At 38.1% G+C, this 18,193-nt stretch overlaps 1 protein-coding gene across 1 annotated transcript in view; it reads right to left on the bottom strand.

The window, feature by feature from the left end:
• Positions 1-10,039, bottom strand: part of RHOH (ras homolog family member H) — a 36,178-nt gene extending 26,139 nt beyond the window's left edge. The window contains exon 1 of the mRNA XM_007496541.2: positions 9,605-10,039. The gene's annotated coding sequence lies outside the window, so the exon portion shown is untranslated. The remainder of the gene's footprint in view (positions 1-9,604) is intronic.
• Between the last annotated feature and the right edge of the window lie 8,154 nt (positions 10,040-18,193).

Genomic DNA, 18,193 nt, shown 5'->3' with positions numbered 1-18,193 from the left:
TTAAATATGACTAAATGGCCTCAAAATATCATAATCTATAAAAATCTTTCCATCTCTATTTCCCAGAATCCTGTGGCTCTACCATCTCAGAAGATTTTCTGAGAAGACAACGTAGCTAAAAATGAGATAATATATGGAAAAATCTAGGCAGCTAGGTGATACATCAACTAGAACAGCTAGTCTTGGAATAAGTAAGACCTGAGTTAAAATCCTACTACAAATACTTACTCTCTGTGTAACCATGGCAACTCAATCCTTTTCAGCTTCAGTTTACTTATCAGTAAAATGGGAATAACAATGGTATCTACTTCCCAGAGTTGTTGTGAGGATCAAATTAGACAACATATGTACACTGCTTTTGCAAATTTTAAATTACTTCATGTTATTAGCTATTATTATTATGAAAAGGGCTTTGTAAACCTTAAAGTGTTTCATAAATGTTAGCTATCATTATTATTTTTAAAAGTCTCTCACAAACCTTAAAGAGCTACATAAATGTTTACCAATTCACCATCATCATGCTGGTGATGATAAATGCTGTAAATATATTTTCAAATCCTGCTTCAACACCACAGCAAGGTCAGGAGTTCAAGACATTCCATTATAAAGCAGGGCAGGTATCACTGAATAGACGTCTTCGAGAAAATGTTCCATTAGTATTTGTTTATTGTTGTGAGTCACTCTGGAAGCCCAGCACCAAGCTGGAGATGAGTAGCCCATTCTGTTTGGCAAGCTTCTTGCTATGTCCTCTCTACTGCTGAGCAATGAAGTTAGAAATTAGAGGCATAAGCCTAAATTCGTCTCTCTAGGTAGGGACTTCCAGTAAATATGATCCCAAACTGTGGAAATTCCATCCCATTTATAATGATCCATCTGTCTCTGCTTTGAAAACCAACCAAATATTTGCTTTCTTCCACATAGAAAAAGGCAGATTTTATTTGTTTGCTTAAATCATAATGCCATAAAAATGAAGAATGAAGGAAGATAGATGGGGAAGAAGAAAGGAGAAACAAGGGAGAGGCATGAGAGAAGGAAAGAAGGAAAAGAAAGAGAAGGAAGGAGAGAGGAGGGGGAGGGAAAGAAAGGGGGAAAGAGATGCACATGGACAAAGACTATATAAATACACTTTTTTAGTTAAATTCTGAGTTAAAAGCAATCTTTTTCTATTGTTAATGTCATTTGAGAGTATCATTCAAGCAAATATTTATTTCTAATAATAAATTTAATATTTTTAAATTTAATAATTAATACTCTATTAATAAATTGTTTAATAACTACTACTGAAATTTACTCTGCTAGGTCAAGGTTCCAGCCTTCATGCCCCCACCATCTCCTCTCTGGCCACTCATCTCAATCCCAAATAGGTTAAATCTAGCCCTTAAAAGGCAAAGAAGCTGACACTATGTTAATATTGGTCTAGAGGACTAAGACTCCAGCCTAGTGGTTGAAGCAACTTCCTGGAGACCTCAAGGCTTCCTCTTCACCTAAAGGCATAAAAGAGTTTGGCAAATAATACAAGGTAATATGAGTTACCACTAAGTAAATGTTACCTACTAAATCTTTCTAGAAGCCTTTTCTATATCATGGTTAAGTAAAACCTCTCTTTGATAAAGGCATACCTCTTTGTTATGCTTTTTTTTATTTGCATTTCACAAGTATTGCAATTTTTACAAATTGAAGATTTTTGGCAGCCCTGTGTCAAACAAGTCTGTTGGCACCATTTTTCTAACAGCATGTACTCACATAATGTCTCTGTGTCACATTTTGGTAATTCTCACAATATTTCATACTTTTTCATTATTTTTATATCTATTGTGGTGTTCTGTGATCTATAATTTTTTCAACTCTTACTTTCTCTTTTAGTATGAATTCTAACACAAAATGGTAGCAAGGGCTTGGCAATCAGAGTTAAGTGACTTGCCTAGGGTCTCACAACTAAAAAGTGTCTGAGGCCATATTTGAACCCACATCCTCACAACTCCAGGCCTGCCACTCTATCCATTCTGCTACTTTCCTGCCCTAATCAGTGATCTTTGATGTTATAATTATAATTATTTGAGGATATCACGAATCAACCCATATAAGACTAAATTTAGTCAATAAATGTTGTGTGTGCTCTGACTGTTCCACCAACAAGCCCTTCACTATCTTTCTCCCTCTCTTCAGGCCTCCCTATTCCTTGAGACACAACCATATTGAAATTAGGACAATTAATGACCCAAGGTGGCCTCTAAGAGTTCACGTGAAAGGAAGAGTCAATCAATGCAACAGATGTCATTGTTGTCTTATTTTAAAAAATTGCCACAACCTTCAGCAACTCCCAGTCAGCAGCCATCAACAATGAAGCAAGACCCTCCACCAGCAAAAAGATTATGAATAGCTGAAGCTATTCTCCGATGAGAGTTAGTGTTTTTTAGAAAAAAAGTATTTTCAATTAAAGTATGTACATTACTTTTCTAGACATGATATTATTGCACATTTAATAGACTACAGTAGTGTGTAAACATAATTTTTATGCACAACCAGAAACCAAAAAAAATTCATCTGACTTGCTTTGCCTCGATATTTGCTTTATTGCAGTGGTCTGAAATCTACAATATTTCTAAGGTTTGCCTGTAATTGCTGAATGACCTACCAGCATCCCAGATCATTTCAATATTGGATCTAAATTAATATCTTATTAATTAATATCTTACCTCACTAGCCTGAGTCAGGTTTGGCTTATCACACCTCCTGTGCACAAAATCTTCTGCTAGATGTTGCAACAGAAGCAAGATGGGATCCAAACAAATGACTGATAGTGAGATGCATCTACCATCTGCCATCAGCTATGAAATCCACGCTCTAATGCCCAAGAATAGAGGAGGTGGCAAGTGAAGAACTGAAGTCTATTCTTGCTAGATGAAAATAGCAATTGTTAGCAGGCCCACCTAGGTGACTTCGTGTCTTACATTTTCTAAACTGAAATAACAAGAATGTATACTTTTAGCAGGCTTTTAGGAAAGAAATACTTATTTTTCAGACCAAGTAATGCACAAGGAGGTACAAAATGTTAAAGAACTGGAACACTCATGTCAGGACATGGATGAGAATAATTGAGGATAAGAAGATTTGGATGGGTTAATATGGGATGGCTAACTCTATGAACTCCCTAAAATGATAAGCACATATTCATGCGTTTAGCTCAAGTTTTTCTTTACTAAGGATGATAATTCTTGATGGCTCTTTGGGTATCTTTAATGTACTTTGTACAAGACTATTGCCAATGTCATGACAGCTGCATTGGTCTTTTTTCCACCCAGTCCTCAATGGAGTATAAAATCTCTTCCTCAAGGGACAAGCCACTTAACACTTGGGGCAGGGTTCCTGAGTGCCATCTGCATATCTCCCAGTTGTTTATAGTGTCTACCATGCCTTTAGTTACAGGAACAGCAATATCCCTTCATCCACACTAAGAAAAGCAACCTCTGTGAAGAAGGAACCCACTTTCCTCATCACCCCCAAACAACTATTTACCAACTTCCACTTATGGATCAATAAGCCCAAGAGTCTTGGGAGTGGAAGGATCCCTGATCCACCAGTCCTTCTTCTAGCCATCATTCCGGGAGACAACCCCCTTGGAGAAGAGGACTGGAAAAGGGAGTCTTAAAGATGGAACTTCAGTTAGGAGGCAATTCCGACAGTCTAGAAAACTGCACTGGTGAGAGAGGTTACTGAATATCTCCCTATATATCCTTCCTATAAACCTCAATTTACTATGTAACCATAAGCTTCTCATGTAGGCATTTTCTGTACTCTAATTTTAATGTAAAGATTGATTGACTTAACCATCAGGCTCAAACAGTTTAGATGTGCATAACTATTGGCAGTACCAACCTTGATGAACTAACGGATCCATTCAAATGTTAAATTAGGATCACACTCCCCCTTTGGCAAATATCCAGTTGCTTACCTTTCCCTTCTACCTACCTACTATTCAGAAAACAGGAAGAAATTGAAACTAGAAGTAGGGATTCTCCTGACCTTCTCCACTTAAGTACTCTCTGTTCAGTGATTCAGCCATACTCATAAGTCCCAACTTCTATTTTCTAAGTCCCACCATCAGTTTGCTGGAACTGTCACTAGCAATAAGGCCTAAAGGTCACATACTGTGACTTCTGTCACTTTGTGGTCTGGTCCTTTTCTCAGCTACTGTGAATGGTACTCCACAGTTCTTATTTGTTACCAAATATTTTAGTGCAACTTGAAAATTCCTTCCTGGACCAACAACATTTCTTTGAAAAATGTCTTAGCTCTCATTTAGGTTCAATGCCACAAAATCTAACAGACATACCAGAACAAAGCAGATTTTCTAATTTGTCAAACTGTCTACAAAGAAACAGAAAATACAAAATACACATGAAATTCACAGAAAACCCTATGTTACTCAAAACTCAAGAGATAGGGGAGGAGGGTGAGAGATGATAGAGATAGAATAGGAAAGGAAAAAAGAAAGAAAAGAGGGCCATTAAGACATTTTTTTAATTCAGAGAAGAAAACAGAGGAAAGTACAAAAAGAACAAACGGCAGCTTTGAAAGCTACAGACTGAATTTACTAGATACTAAAAAAGAAAAGCAAACTCTAGATAAGAAATCCAGTTTTATGAACAAATTTTTATTTTTTGTTCTACTATATATATATACAAGGTATATTTTATTTAGTATTTGTTATGTTCAGAATAAAAATAAAAAGTAAAAAACAAATCATGAAAATCATGAGATTATATGATTCATCTTCAGTGAGAATCACAACCTAGAGGAACCCCACCACATTATCTTGGTGCAAGGGTTGTTATTTTCAGGATTTATAGAGCATATAATTACAGCTGCATATAGAAATAAATAGAGGGAGGGACCATAGCCATATTCATGGATGGATAGACATTGTGGAAAGTTGTGGGATGTTTAAAGGCAAATAACAAAATAATGATTTTTTAAAACTTTAAATTAAAGAGAGTATCTGGAGTGGGATAATTTGACAAAGACATACTGAAAATAATAGTTCCGAGAATCTAGTTGACAAGAGTATGGAAAGAAAGGAAGTGTCAACATGGAAATCTAGAGATCCCCAGTTTAATTAGTTGGGAGGTAGAAACCCCAGGTTTTGACCTTGTCACAGGAGTTTCCCCCTGAGGGAAGGTCCCACTTCACCAGACAAATAGACACCCACTTCAGTTTTGGCACAGTAGGTAGGCGTCAATCTTGCAAGCTGAAGGTCCTGAGTTCGATCCTCGGAAGGAGGATGTGATATACTGGGAAAGGCTTCTGGAGACAAAAGAGCTGCTTGACTTCAGATGGGGTCTACCTACCACCTGAAGTGGATGTCTATTATCTGGGGAAGTGGGACCTTCCCTCAGGGGGAAACTCTCCTGTGACAAGGTCAAAACCTGGGGTTCCTACCTCCCAACTAAATAAACTAGGGATCTCTAGATTTCTACGTTGACAGAAGCATCACCACAAAGAAATGAAAAAAAAATTTAAGGTAAAAAATTTGGATGAATAGTCAAACTACTTTGTCTAGCAAACTGGAGATATTCTATTGCTAGAATGCTAAAATAAGTAGGCTAAAATTATAAGACTTGGCCATTTGGTGACCACAGATCTTAGAGTTGAAGGACATCTTAGAAATCCAGTCCAGCAGGCAGCTGGGTGGCTCAGTGGATTGAGAGCCAGACCTAGAGATGGGAGGTCCTAGGTTCAGATCTGGCCTCAGATACTCCTAGCCCTGTGATCCTGGGCTTAATCCCCATTGTCTAACCCTTACCACTCTTCTACTTGGAACCAATACAAAGTACTGATTCTAAGATGGAAGGTAAGGGTTTAAAAGGAAAAAAAAATCCAATCTAACTTCTTCATTTTACAAATGAGAAATCAATCAATACGTAATTGATTTGCCCAATTTCACATAAGAACTTCTCTCAAGGTAAGAACTTCTGATTTAAGATCCAGTGCTCTTACCCTACACATCGAGGGTGGAAGCAGTAGGACAAGGAAAAACCCAAAAGTTAGTTAACACTGAGCCTCCTCTCCTCTAGTTATAGTCATAGATTTTAGAAAGATCTTTCTCATTCAATCCCACTATTTTGTACATTAGGAAACGGAGTTTTAGGAAATCTACCTGATTTATATAAAGTCACTATTTCTACTTTGTTTCTATATTTTGCACTCTAATTTGGTGTTAGATTTTTGCCTTCCCTGGGAGAAAAAAAATGTTGAAGTAACACATAGTCAGTCAGACAAATGCCCCCTGATTCCTACTTAGCGGAAGAGCAAAAAGAAGCTGAAAATATTCCTTGCATTTTAATCTCCTCCGATAGACAAATAATCAGAGAGGTTCATAGGTCAGTGTTTCCTAAGGACTCATTTATGGGCACTTGCATAGACTAAACGCTCCCGAAGGCATTCTTATCGCTTGATTTCCATTTCAAACTTTAAATTATTCATACTTGGGGTGAAATGAACATCATTCATGTGAAAACTCTTAGCTAATCAGTCTCATTAATCTTCTAAGAGTTTTCCCAAAGATAAGCTATCTTTTCAAAGTCTTCCTTTATGCTGTACAAAAATGTCCTAAAACAGAAAAGCTGTTTGGACTTGGAGACTATTTTGATAGTAAGAAATTTCACTAATCCTGGTCCCATTTTAATGCAATAACTTTCAAAAGGAAGCCTTTATAATACACCCAAGGCAGATGGGAAAAGAACAAGTATAATGATAACTATCTCCCATCATAACAAGGCAGGTTCCTAGAAGCATTATCATTTTCCTTCTAATTAATTACTTTTTCCTCTCTCTAGCCACATTTACCACCAGGGCTTTCTCTTTCAAGAGTTTTAATATTGGTCACTGATGCTCTCAGCTAAGGGAATCACCTTGGTCCCCACACTATTAGGTCTCAGTTTTAAAAAGGGCAATGGTTCAGGAATTTCTAAAAAACACCATCTTATAAAGGTTGGGACAACTAGAATTTTCCATACTGGGAATCCCACAATGACTCTATAGTAATAAGGGCACAGTGAAGAGACACTGCAAAACCCTCCTGAAAAATTAAACTAAAACCACCAGATCCTGGTCAAGGAAGCCAAGCAGAAAACAGCACTAAGGGTATCAGATGTGGAGATAGGTTTGAGCAACAGAAACTGTTAACCACCTATAAGTTAGAGGTCCAAGTAACTGCCTCCGTGGTGAGATATATGGGCTTCTAGAAGTTCCTCCCAAATACCTCCTAGACTTCCATAGGTGATGCTTACAATTCTACTTTCTTCAGTCCTTTATCTTGAGGCTTAGTCTCTTGTTTAAAATGCAAACATCCCTGAATGGGATAACACACATAAACCCTATCAGTAACCAGTTACAGAGGCAGAAAAGTTAATGAGTTTTTCAACTTCTTTCCTGGAAACAAGTTTTGGGAGTAATAAAAAGGGGGTGGGGGTGAGGGAAGGGAAAATGTTTAGCAAAAACTTCATTCCCGGTACATCTTTATACTTAAATCCAGCCCATCCTATACCCCTATAGAACCACTGATGATGATTCATTCCATTCTTCCAGGCAATCCATCAACTGATTCTGGTGAACAATAATGCATATACCACTGGTTCTCAACCTTTTTTGATGTCTTTTTCAATGTTAAAAATTTCAAAGATATCAAACGAGAGTATTAACACTAGAAGTATCCACATGCTCGGAAAACATATGATGAGTAAAAATTACTACGAACTGAGCAGTGCTTATGAATTTTTGTTTTAATTAATAGTATTTATATACTTTGAAAAAAATAGTTAACATTATGCCAGGCATCCTAGTCTATTGTATAGCAATCTAGACCAGGAAAAAACAAAAACCTGGGCTCCAGTCCTCTTAACTATAATGAATTTCTCAGTGCCCCATGAAACATTTGATGATCAAAATGGCAGACAAATTGCGGTTCTGCACTGATGGAGTGAGGTGCCATAGCAGGAGTTCCTTGCCCTGATGAAATCTTAGGCCCATGTATGTCCAGATATATAAAACAGCTTCCTATTGATTCAAGGTACAGAAAATATGTTTGTTTATTTGTTATACGGAGTCCTGCCACAAATTTTGTCAATGTGTGAGTTGGAAGTGGCAACGTGTGGTATAAATATTAAAAAATTTATAATAATAGTTAACTTTCATTGAGCACTGAAAATCTCAGGAATTAATCTTAATGAACCTTATAAAATATAAAAACATTTTTCAAGTTTACTATGAAATACATCTTAAAACTGAATTTTATTAGAACTGGATCTGATTATTGTGAATAACTAGTAAACCAATTTAATGACTAATAAAATGAGATTAACAAACTTCTATTGAAGACTTGACTCTTTTGAGGGTAAATTTTAATTTCAAAACATCCAAATCTGCCATTTTCTAAACCTGTTTTATAATAAACCAGAGTTCCTCCAAATACTGCATATGGGTGTCATAAAATTTTAAGAATCATCTCATAAATAATGAGTTACAATACATATTTCTGTTCAGATAGTTAGATAGATAGATAGATAGATAGATAGATAGATAGATAGATAGATAGATAGATAGATAAAGAAAGAAAGAAAGAAAGAAAGAAAGAAAGAAAGATAGATAGATAGATAGATAGATAGATAGATAGATAGATAGATAGATAGATAGATAGATAATGTAAAAACATTTTACATTTTAGGGAGAGGACAGTGAGAGCTTCACAATTTCACTATGAATAGTAGTCTCAACTCCACAAAGCTAGAAAGTACCCATCTAAATCTGCATTCTTTATTTCTTGTTTTAGTTTTTCAAAAGCAGGTTTGCCTTTCTGGGAGTACAAATTAAACTAACATGGTGGCTAAACTAAGTAAGTAAACTAAACTAAAAGTTAGATGGCTCAGTGGATTAAGAAGCAGTCCAAGAAATGGGAGATCCTGGGTTTAAATGTGGCCTTAGACGTTTCCTATCTCTCTGACCTGGGTAAGTCATTTAGCCCCCATTGTCTAGCCCTTATGGCTCTTCAGCTTTGGAACTAATACAGAGTATTGATTCTAAGAAAGTAGATAATAGTTTTTTTTTAATTAAGCTAAAAGTAACTCAGATACTTGTCTTAAATCTTCAGATTTTTTTCCTATGTGTTATCCAGAGATAATTATAAGAGTAAAGTCATTTAGGAAAAAAAAAAAAACTTTGACCAGAATAAATAAATGACAGCAAAAGGGACTTAGAATATGACAAATTTTCCTCTTATTTTTCTAAGCAAAGTATTTAAGCCAGTCCTATATTCAGCCTCAGGAGAATTTCAAATGCTGCCAAAACAGAAAGATTTAAAAAGCTAAATGCTGACTAGAGTAATATTTTGTCTTAAAACCAATTATATTAAAGATATCTACACATCCAGTTGAGAATGTTTTCTAATTTATAATAGCAATGTTGGCCATCTCCACCTGCAACAATCTCTATTGCCTCAGGGACCAACTCAAGTTGACCCATCAAAACTGTCATCCTGGAATAAAGAGTCAGTGACATGAGAACCACATTTCCTGGCACACTCAAGAAATTACTGTTTAAAGAGGCTTACCAGCTGCTGGAGGATTCAGATTCTTTGTGGCATTAAAATGCAGGACTACCAAAGTCATGGATGAAAATGAATGTTCCTAGAGCTCCTTGTGTCAGAGGAACTTTTTTCCAGAAAACACCCTTCCCACACACACTCGATGCTCACCAAAAATGTAACTGATGCATGTTTAAAAAAGGAAAAAAATATATAAATATCAACTTTGTCTTAATAGAGGATCCACTCTAAAACGGCTGAGTGAGTTTGAGCCTCAGATCCTTCTGGCAGCAGAAACCAGCTCAAAGTGACCAAAGATATCAGGAAGTTGCTAAGCTTAAATCTGCTTCCTGTAGAAGCACCTCAGTCTTCTCCCCAACTCTTGTTAGACTGCTACAGGCTCATGGGAGTCTCTTCTCCACTTCAGGGGTGGAGGGAGGTCCTACACAAAGAGTTCCTGGCACTGATGAAACCTCAAACCCATGTATAAAAGGCATGAGATTTATTCAGGCTACTCAAGGCAGGCTTGCTGATTTCTTATACTGAGTCATGCTATAGATTTTGTGAGTGCTAAAACATGGATCTAGCAACTTCCAAGGGTCCCAGAGGATCCAGTAGCTCCAGGATGTCATGGGGGTTATATGGGTTTCACTAGGAGTCAAGGGCACAACAGGCAACAGAAGTGAGAGTGGGAGGTACTCTTCTGGACTTGTGCACAATTCTTCACAAACCTAGTTCCTTCCCTCTGGTCTCCCAGAACCTCTCTTTTAAGGAAGTCCTCAATACTTGCACAAACATATTTATAGCAGCTCTTTTTGTGGTGGCAAAGAATTGGACATTGAAGGGATGTCCATCAATTGGGTATATGATGGTGGTGGAATGGTATGTAGTATATGATGGTGATGGAATACCATTATGCTGTAAGGAATGATGAACAGGACGATTTCAGATAGAGCTGGAGTGACCTACGTGAACTGATTCACAGGGAAGTGAGCAGAACCAGAACACTATGCAGTAATACTAATATTGTGGAATGATCAACTGTGAAAGACTTAACTACTCTGAGCAATACAGTGATCCAGGACAATTCTGAAGGACTTAATGATAAAAAAATTCAATCCACCTCCAGAGAAAGAACTTTTAGAGATGCAATATAAATCAAAGCATATAATTTTCATTTTAGTTTATTTGGGTTTTTATTTTGAGATTTTAGTTTCATAGGATTATTCTCTTACAAAAATGAACATTATAGAAAGATGTTTTGCATGATAATACATGAATAACCCAGATCAAATTGCTTATAATTTCTGGGCAAGAGAAGGGAGGAGAAGAGAAACAAATTGGATCATATAACTTGAAAAAACTTTTGTGAAATATGTTATTACATGTAACTGATAAAATAAAATATCTTCATAATAAAATAAAAAATAAAAAAAAGAGAGTCTTCACCCTAAACCGACATTCATGTCTTCCTTTCTTACCAGGCTGCTATCTCCTGGACTGCTCCAAATCATTCCCTATCTTCTCCACCAAAACTACCAGTGTTCTCTTCCCTAGTAGAATGGAATATCTTTGACAATAGCGACTCCATGCTTCTATTTGTATACCCAACATTCAGTGTAATGTCTGGAATCTATCAAGTAGTTTTTTAAAAAAATAATTATTTTAGGGAAATAAAAAACTTATATGCAATGAATGAAATTAAGCATTTTATTAATAATTGAGGGCCAGATGTCCAACAACCAAGTAGAAAACAAAAGAAAAATATAACCACAGTAGGCTTTTCAAGGTAAGTGCTATGGGTAAAATGTAAAGTGAAAACGGGAAAGAAAAGTCGGGTGCAGAAATCCAATCTAAAGCTTCTTCTCTGACATTTCTCACAGTCGTGGTTTGAATGTTCCCTTCTATCTATGTGTGGTCTTGTATACATTGTTTACCTGGCTCGTCATTTTTTATTCATTCCAATGAGCATTTCCAAGTTCCTCAGTTTGCAGCTTTAGGTTTCATTTCTTTTACAAGGTTGGAGACATAAATATCAATATTGTCTCATTCATTTGAAACAATACAGTAGTATGCCTAGATGTTTGGGATGAAAATATATAACTGTTCCCCATTTGATGGACCACTCCTTTGGAAACCAAGAATTTATAAGATAATGGGTGTATTTGCAGGCATGTTGCTATCAAAGAAGGCATTATTTCTTCTTTCTTTTTCATTTCTTATAATGCATAACAGCCACAATATGTCTTAGTGTAGCAGCACATACATTAGTAAGATGACTATATAACAGGAGGCCAAGGCAGGACTTTATTTTATTTTATTTTTTAAAACCCTTACCTTCCATCTTAGAATCAATACCATATACTGTTGGTGTACACCAAAACAGAAAGCCTTAAAAAGCCAAGGGACGGTTAATGTCTTTTCTGATAAACAGCTCTGCCAACATGATCTGTGCATCCTGCTGAGAACTTGTTCTAATTTAGTTCAGCCACCACCACCAACCTCTGATTATTTGTGTATTACCTCAGACACAACCTAAACTTGCCCCACCAACCATCCACCACATTTCCTGGCACACTAGAGAGATTATTGTTCACAGAGCCTTACCAGCTGTTGGAGGATGGCGAATCTTGGTGGCATTCAAATGAAGGATTGCCAAAGTCAGGTTTACTCCATGTAAATGGGTGAAAATAAAGGTCCCTTAGGAACTCCTTGTGTCAGAGGAACTTCCTTTCAGAAGGCACTCTTCCCACACACACTCGATGCTCACCAAAAATGTAAAACTGACACATGTTTAAAAGAGAAAAAAAATATATCTAACTCCCAGCTGAGTGAGTCAGTGTTTCTGAGAGCAAAAAACACCTCAAAGTAGCCAAAGAGATTAGGGAGTTGCTAAGCTTAAGTCTTCTTCTTGTAGAAGCACCTCAGTCTTCTCCCCAGCTCTTGTTAGACTGCTACAGGCTCATGGGAGTCTCTTCTCCACTTCAGAGAGGTGGAGGGAGGTCCTACACAAAGAGTTCCTGGCACTGATGGAACCTCAAGCCCATGTATAAAAGGCATGAGATTTATTCAGGCTACTCAAGACAGGCTTGCTGATTTCTTATACCGTGTTATGCTATGCATTTTGTGAGTGCTAAAACGCGGAAGTGGCCACTTGCCAAGAACCCAGAGTATCCAGGGGCTGCAGGATGTCATGGGGGCTGGCTTTATATGGATTTCACCAGGACTCCAAGGACAATCTAAGGGTACAAGAGGCAACAAGGGTGAAAGTGGGAGGCACTCCTCTGGACACCCCCACCATGCCTCACAAAATTGGCTCCCCCCCCTTGGAGTCCCCTAAAGCCTCTATTTAAGCAGAGTCCTCACCCCAACTCATTGCCATCCATGTCTCCCTTTGCCACCAGACTGCTGTCTCCTGGACTGCTCCTTCATTTCCCCACCTCCTCCACTAAAGATGCCTTTTAGTGCTATCTTCCCAGGAGAATGGAACCTGCTTGACCATAGGGACTCCATGCTTCTCTTTGGATTCCCAACCCTTAGTGTAATATGTGGCACCTAGCAAGTACTTTTCAAAAAAATGATTTTGAAATTATTTTACAAAGATAAAAAACTTCACACCCAATGAATAAAACAAGCACTTTATTGATACTTTAGTGCCCGATGTTCAATAGAAAAACTGAAAACAAAAAAAAAATTAGCTGTAGACAGCCTTTTCCTGTTAAAATGCTTCTGATAAAATAGAATCTGAAAGCTCAAAGCAAAGGTCAGGTCCAGAAATCCAATCTAAAATTGCTCACAATTCCCCAAGATTCTCTTCTTCCATTTATATTATACTTTTTTTTTGGCATTTCTTTATATAAGAATAATTAGTTTTACGATATTTTCATTATTTCCTTATATATTTAAGTATGTTACTTATTATTATATTCATTTTTCTTCATCCCATTGAGTATTTTCAAGTTCCTCAGTTAGCAATTGTATATTCCTTTTCCTTTACAAGGCTGGAGACATGATTATCCATATTGTTTTTTTTTTCATTTGAAACCACCCAGTAATATGTCCTTATTTTATTTTTCATATAATTTCCTTAATTCTCCAATCCATGGACCGCTCCTTTGTCAAGCAGAGATGTTCAACAATGGAGGCTACGCATCACCACTCTCACTAAAGATATTGTTTCTTCTTTCTTTTACATATCTTGAAATAAATTCCTGGCAGCACATAATATGCTCTTAGTATTGTACTACATAGATTAGTAAGATCACTAAATGACAGAAGGTCTAGGCAGGTCTTTGTCATAAATCTAAGCTGAGGTCACTTCATCCTCTTCAGTTTGAGGTAGGTTGGAGTCGTTTCCAGATTGCCCTCCAGGACCACAAAGGACTTGTAGTGTTATGGGAAAGCCCCAAAGAGAAACGTTGAGGCTAAACTTGGCTGAGACCCGACAACCATTATATGGACACCAAGTGTCCTCATGGGAGAAAGTAGGAGGCTAGCCAGTCTCCTGAGCATGTTGGGAGAGGCTGAATGTTGCTTTTAGATACTCAGCATTGCATTCTCCTCTACAAATAGAGAGAGACAGACAGAGAGACAGAGAGAAGACTTTCATGAACAAACAAGGGAGGGAAAAGAGAAGTCAGAGCTAGCCAGGGAAGGTTGTGGAGCCTCAACAATACGTAGAGACGATGTCCCGGGGATCACAGTCGCATTTGAAGGGAGACACAAGCGACGCAGACAAGCACAACGAAATGGGTCCGAAATCCACTGTTCAGTCTTCGTCTCCAATTCCGAATCCCCTGACAGGTGCCCTGTCCCGGCTCAAGCGGCCACCCACCACCCCCAGCTCTTTCCAGCTCTACGCCCCTCTTCAAAGAGACCCTACAGGCAGGCGGTGACAGCTGTCGCCTCCCCGCAGTGAACTAGCTGGGGAAGCCGGCCGGGAAGCAGCAGCAGTGGCATTACGCGGGGGAGAAGTCACGTGGGAGAAAGCTGAGGTCGCGGACTCGGGGAGGGAAAGCACAAGGAGGTAGGGAGGCGGCCCGTGGGGCGGGGGACAGGAGCGAGAGAGGCAGTGGGAGGAGGAACACGAAAGCCGAGGTTTGCCACTTGGGAGACCATCCGGAGAGGGAGAGCACGTTGGGGAGGGGACGAACACGCAGGACGGAGAAAGGAAACGGAAAACTCTGGGGGCTAGTTACGCGGGGCGTGGGGGTGTATGTAGGTGTGGCAGGGCAAAGATCTCTTTTGCCGCCTGGAGGTCTCAAGCCAAGACCCGTGTCCACGGACGGTCTTCCTACGGGTCCGTTCTTTGGCGTTCATTTGGAGCTTGGATTTTTTTTTAGGGTTCTTTCTTTCTTTCTTTCTTTCTTTCTTTCTTTCTTTCTTTCTTTCTTTCTTTCTTTCTTTCTTTCTTTCTTTCTTTCTTTCTTTCTCTCTCTCTCTCTCTCTCTCTCTCTCTCTCTCTCTCTCTCTCTCTCTCTCTCTCTCTCTCTCTCTTCTTGTATTTCTGTTTATTTATATATACAGATAATGTAAGAACATTTTTCATTTTAAGGACCGGACAAATAGTAGTCTCAGTTCCACAAAGCTAGAAAGTACCCATCTAAATCTGCATTCTTTATTTCTTGTTTTAGTTTTTCAAAGGTTGGTTTGCCTTTCAGGGAGTACAAATTAAATTAACATGGTTGCTAAACTAAGTAAAATAAATTAACAGTTTGGTGACTCAGTGGTTTGAGAGGCAGTCCAAGAAACGGGAGATCCTGGGTTCAAATGTGGTCACAGACACTTCCTATCTCTGTGACCTGGGCAAGTCATTTAGGCCCCGTTGTCTAGCCCTTACTGCTCTTCTGCTTTGGAACTAATAATACAGTATTGATTCTAAGAAAGAAGATCAGGGTGTAAAAAAAAATAAGTTAACAACAACTCAGATACTTGTCTTAAATCTTCAGATTTTTTTTCCCCCATGGGCTATCCAGAGATGATTATAAGAGTAAAGTCATGTAGGCAAAATGAAATTTTGAGCAGAATCAATAAGCAAAAAGGACTCAGAATATGACAAGTTTTTCTCTTATTTTTCTAAGCAAAGTATTTAAGTCAGTCCTATGTTCAGCCTCAGGGAAATTTCAAATGCTGCCAAAATGGAAAGATTTTAAAAGCTAAAGGCTGACTAGAATGATATTTTGTCTTATGACCAATTTTGATAAAGATATCTAGTCATCCAGCTGAGAATGTAATTTATAATAGCAATGTTGGCCATCTCCACCACCAACAAACTCTTATTAATTTTTTATTGCCTGGAAGATCCATCAACTGTCAACCTAGAATAAAGAGTCAGTGACATGAGAACTATATTTCCTGGTATACTCAAGAGATTATCTTTTACAGAGGCTTACCAGCTGCTGGCTGATGCCCAACCTTTGTGGCATTCAAATGAAGGACTACCAAAGTCAGGTTTGTTCCATGGCATGGGTGAAAATGAAGGTCCCTTGAGCTCCTTGTGTCAGAGGAACTTTCTTTCAGAAGGCACCTTTCCCACATACACTCAAAGCTCACCAAAAATGTAACTGATGCATGTTTAGAAAAGAAAAAAAAATCTAACTCTCAGTTTAGAGGGAATGGCTGAGTGAATTTGCACCTCAGATGCTTCTGGCAGCAGAAATCAGCTCAAAGTGACCAAAGAATCAGGAAGTTGCTAAGTCTAAGTCTTCTTCCTGTAGAAGCAACTCACTCTTCTCATCAGCTGTTGTTGGAGTGCTAGAAGTTCATGAGAGTCTCTACTCCATTGCAGGGGTGGAGGGAGGTTCCACACCAGGAGTTCCTTGCATGGATGAAATGCTAAACTAATATACGGGCAGATAAATAAAAGGGATGTTGTTTATTGAGGCTGCTGAGGACAGGTTTCCTTATTTCTTATACTGAGTTATGTTTTATATTTTTTGAGTGCTAAAACATGGAAATAGCTATTTCCAAGAGACCTAGAATAATCAGTATCTGCAGCATGTCATGCTGTTGAATACAGCTATATAATGTATTGATTTAGAATCTTGAATCCTAGAGACTACATTTCCCATAATCCCTTTTTCCTTTTCCTGTTTGGGCATCTCCTTACATGGATGGAATTTTGAGTTTCCGTTTCCGCCCACGTGGGTTCTTGGGCTGGAGAGAGTGACTTTTTGGCTTTTTTCTGTTGCAGCATGTCATGGGGGCTGACTTTATATGGGTTTCATTAGGAGTCCAAGAACAATCTAAGGGCATAGCAGACAACAAGGGTGAGAGTAGGAGGCACTCCTCTGGACTTCCCCAACATTTCCCACAAAACTGGCTCCTTCTCTCTGGGGCCCCCCAGAACCTCTGTTAGAGGAGAGTCCTCAACCCCTATATTTTAATTCTGTAAAAATTTGATAGGTTTGGGTTATGTAATGATTCCTCCACCCTTTTTTTTGTAGATAGTTTTTTTTTCTAATTCATGTTCAAGGATTATCCAATTTAATTAATTTACAAGAGATTCATTGTAACTCCAACTGAAACAAAAACTTGGGGTGGGGTATATTCTCCTAAGTAGATAGTGGAACATATTTGATTACTATACACTTTCAAATTTCTGGGGCTTCAATTATTATTTCACTTTACTTTGATTATAACAATTTGCTTTGAAAGGAAAAAGCAGGGAAAGGATTAAACACTGATTTCAGGTAAGAGTCAGGGTTATTAATCAGTCATGTCTTTCCTTTTGAATTGTATTGATTTAGATTCTTGAACCCTAAAGACTACATTTCCCACAATCCCCTTTTCCTTTTCCTGTTTGGATCTATCCCTGTCTTATAATGAAAAGGAAGTGGAAAAATGGAAGCAGAAATTTAAAGCAAAACAGATAAATGGAGTATGGGTATCATCAGATTGCAAATCCTTACTCCCTAGAGCTTTCTATAACCAGATTTTAAACATGGTCATTTTGGCATCCAATGAATTGTAGACTCTGTTAAAAGAGTATGGATAGCACCTGGAATAACTACAATTGCCTCCAAAGTATGTATAGCTTGTCCTACCTACCAGACCTTTAATCAACACACCTTTCGAGGAAAAGCCTTTAGTGAACATCCTCTTGCTTACACACAATTTGAGCACCTACAAATTGACTTTATCTCTATGCCAAAATCTGGGCAGTATAAATTTTGTCTGATCATAGTCTATCAATTGACCAGGTGGCCTGAAGCATTTCCTACTGCTCATGCCACAGCAGCTTTTATTGCTAAAATCCTTTTGAAAGAAAGTATTACTCGTTTTGGCCTGCCAGTACACATTGCTTTGGATAAAAGAACTCATTTTACTGATTTAGTGTTATATCAAATTTATTCATGTCTGGGGATAACTCCTAAATTTCATACACCATATCAACCCCATAGCTCTGGCCAAGTTGAACAAATGAATAAAGAACTTAAAACCATGATTAGCAAATTATAGATGGAGACTCATTTAAAGTGGCCTGAAATTCTACCTCTGACCCTATTTTATCTCAGAAGCAGACCTAGAGGTGATTTACACATCTCCCCATTTGAGATGCTATTTGGACATCCACCTATTCAGGCACAACCATTTGCCCCTGGCTATACCTCACTG

The sequence above is a fragment of the Monodelphis domestica genome, chromosome 6 (assembly GCF_027887165.1).
Source record: "Monodelphis domestica isolate mMonDom1 chromosome 6, mMonDom1.pri, whole genome shotgun sequence".
NCBI lineage: Eukaryota > Metazoa > Chordata > Mammalia > Didelphimorphia > Didelphidae > Monodelphis > Monodelphis domestica.
The sequence above is the reverse complement of the archived record's forward strand: the minus strand, read 5'-3'. Positions and strand labels throughout refer to the sequence as shown.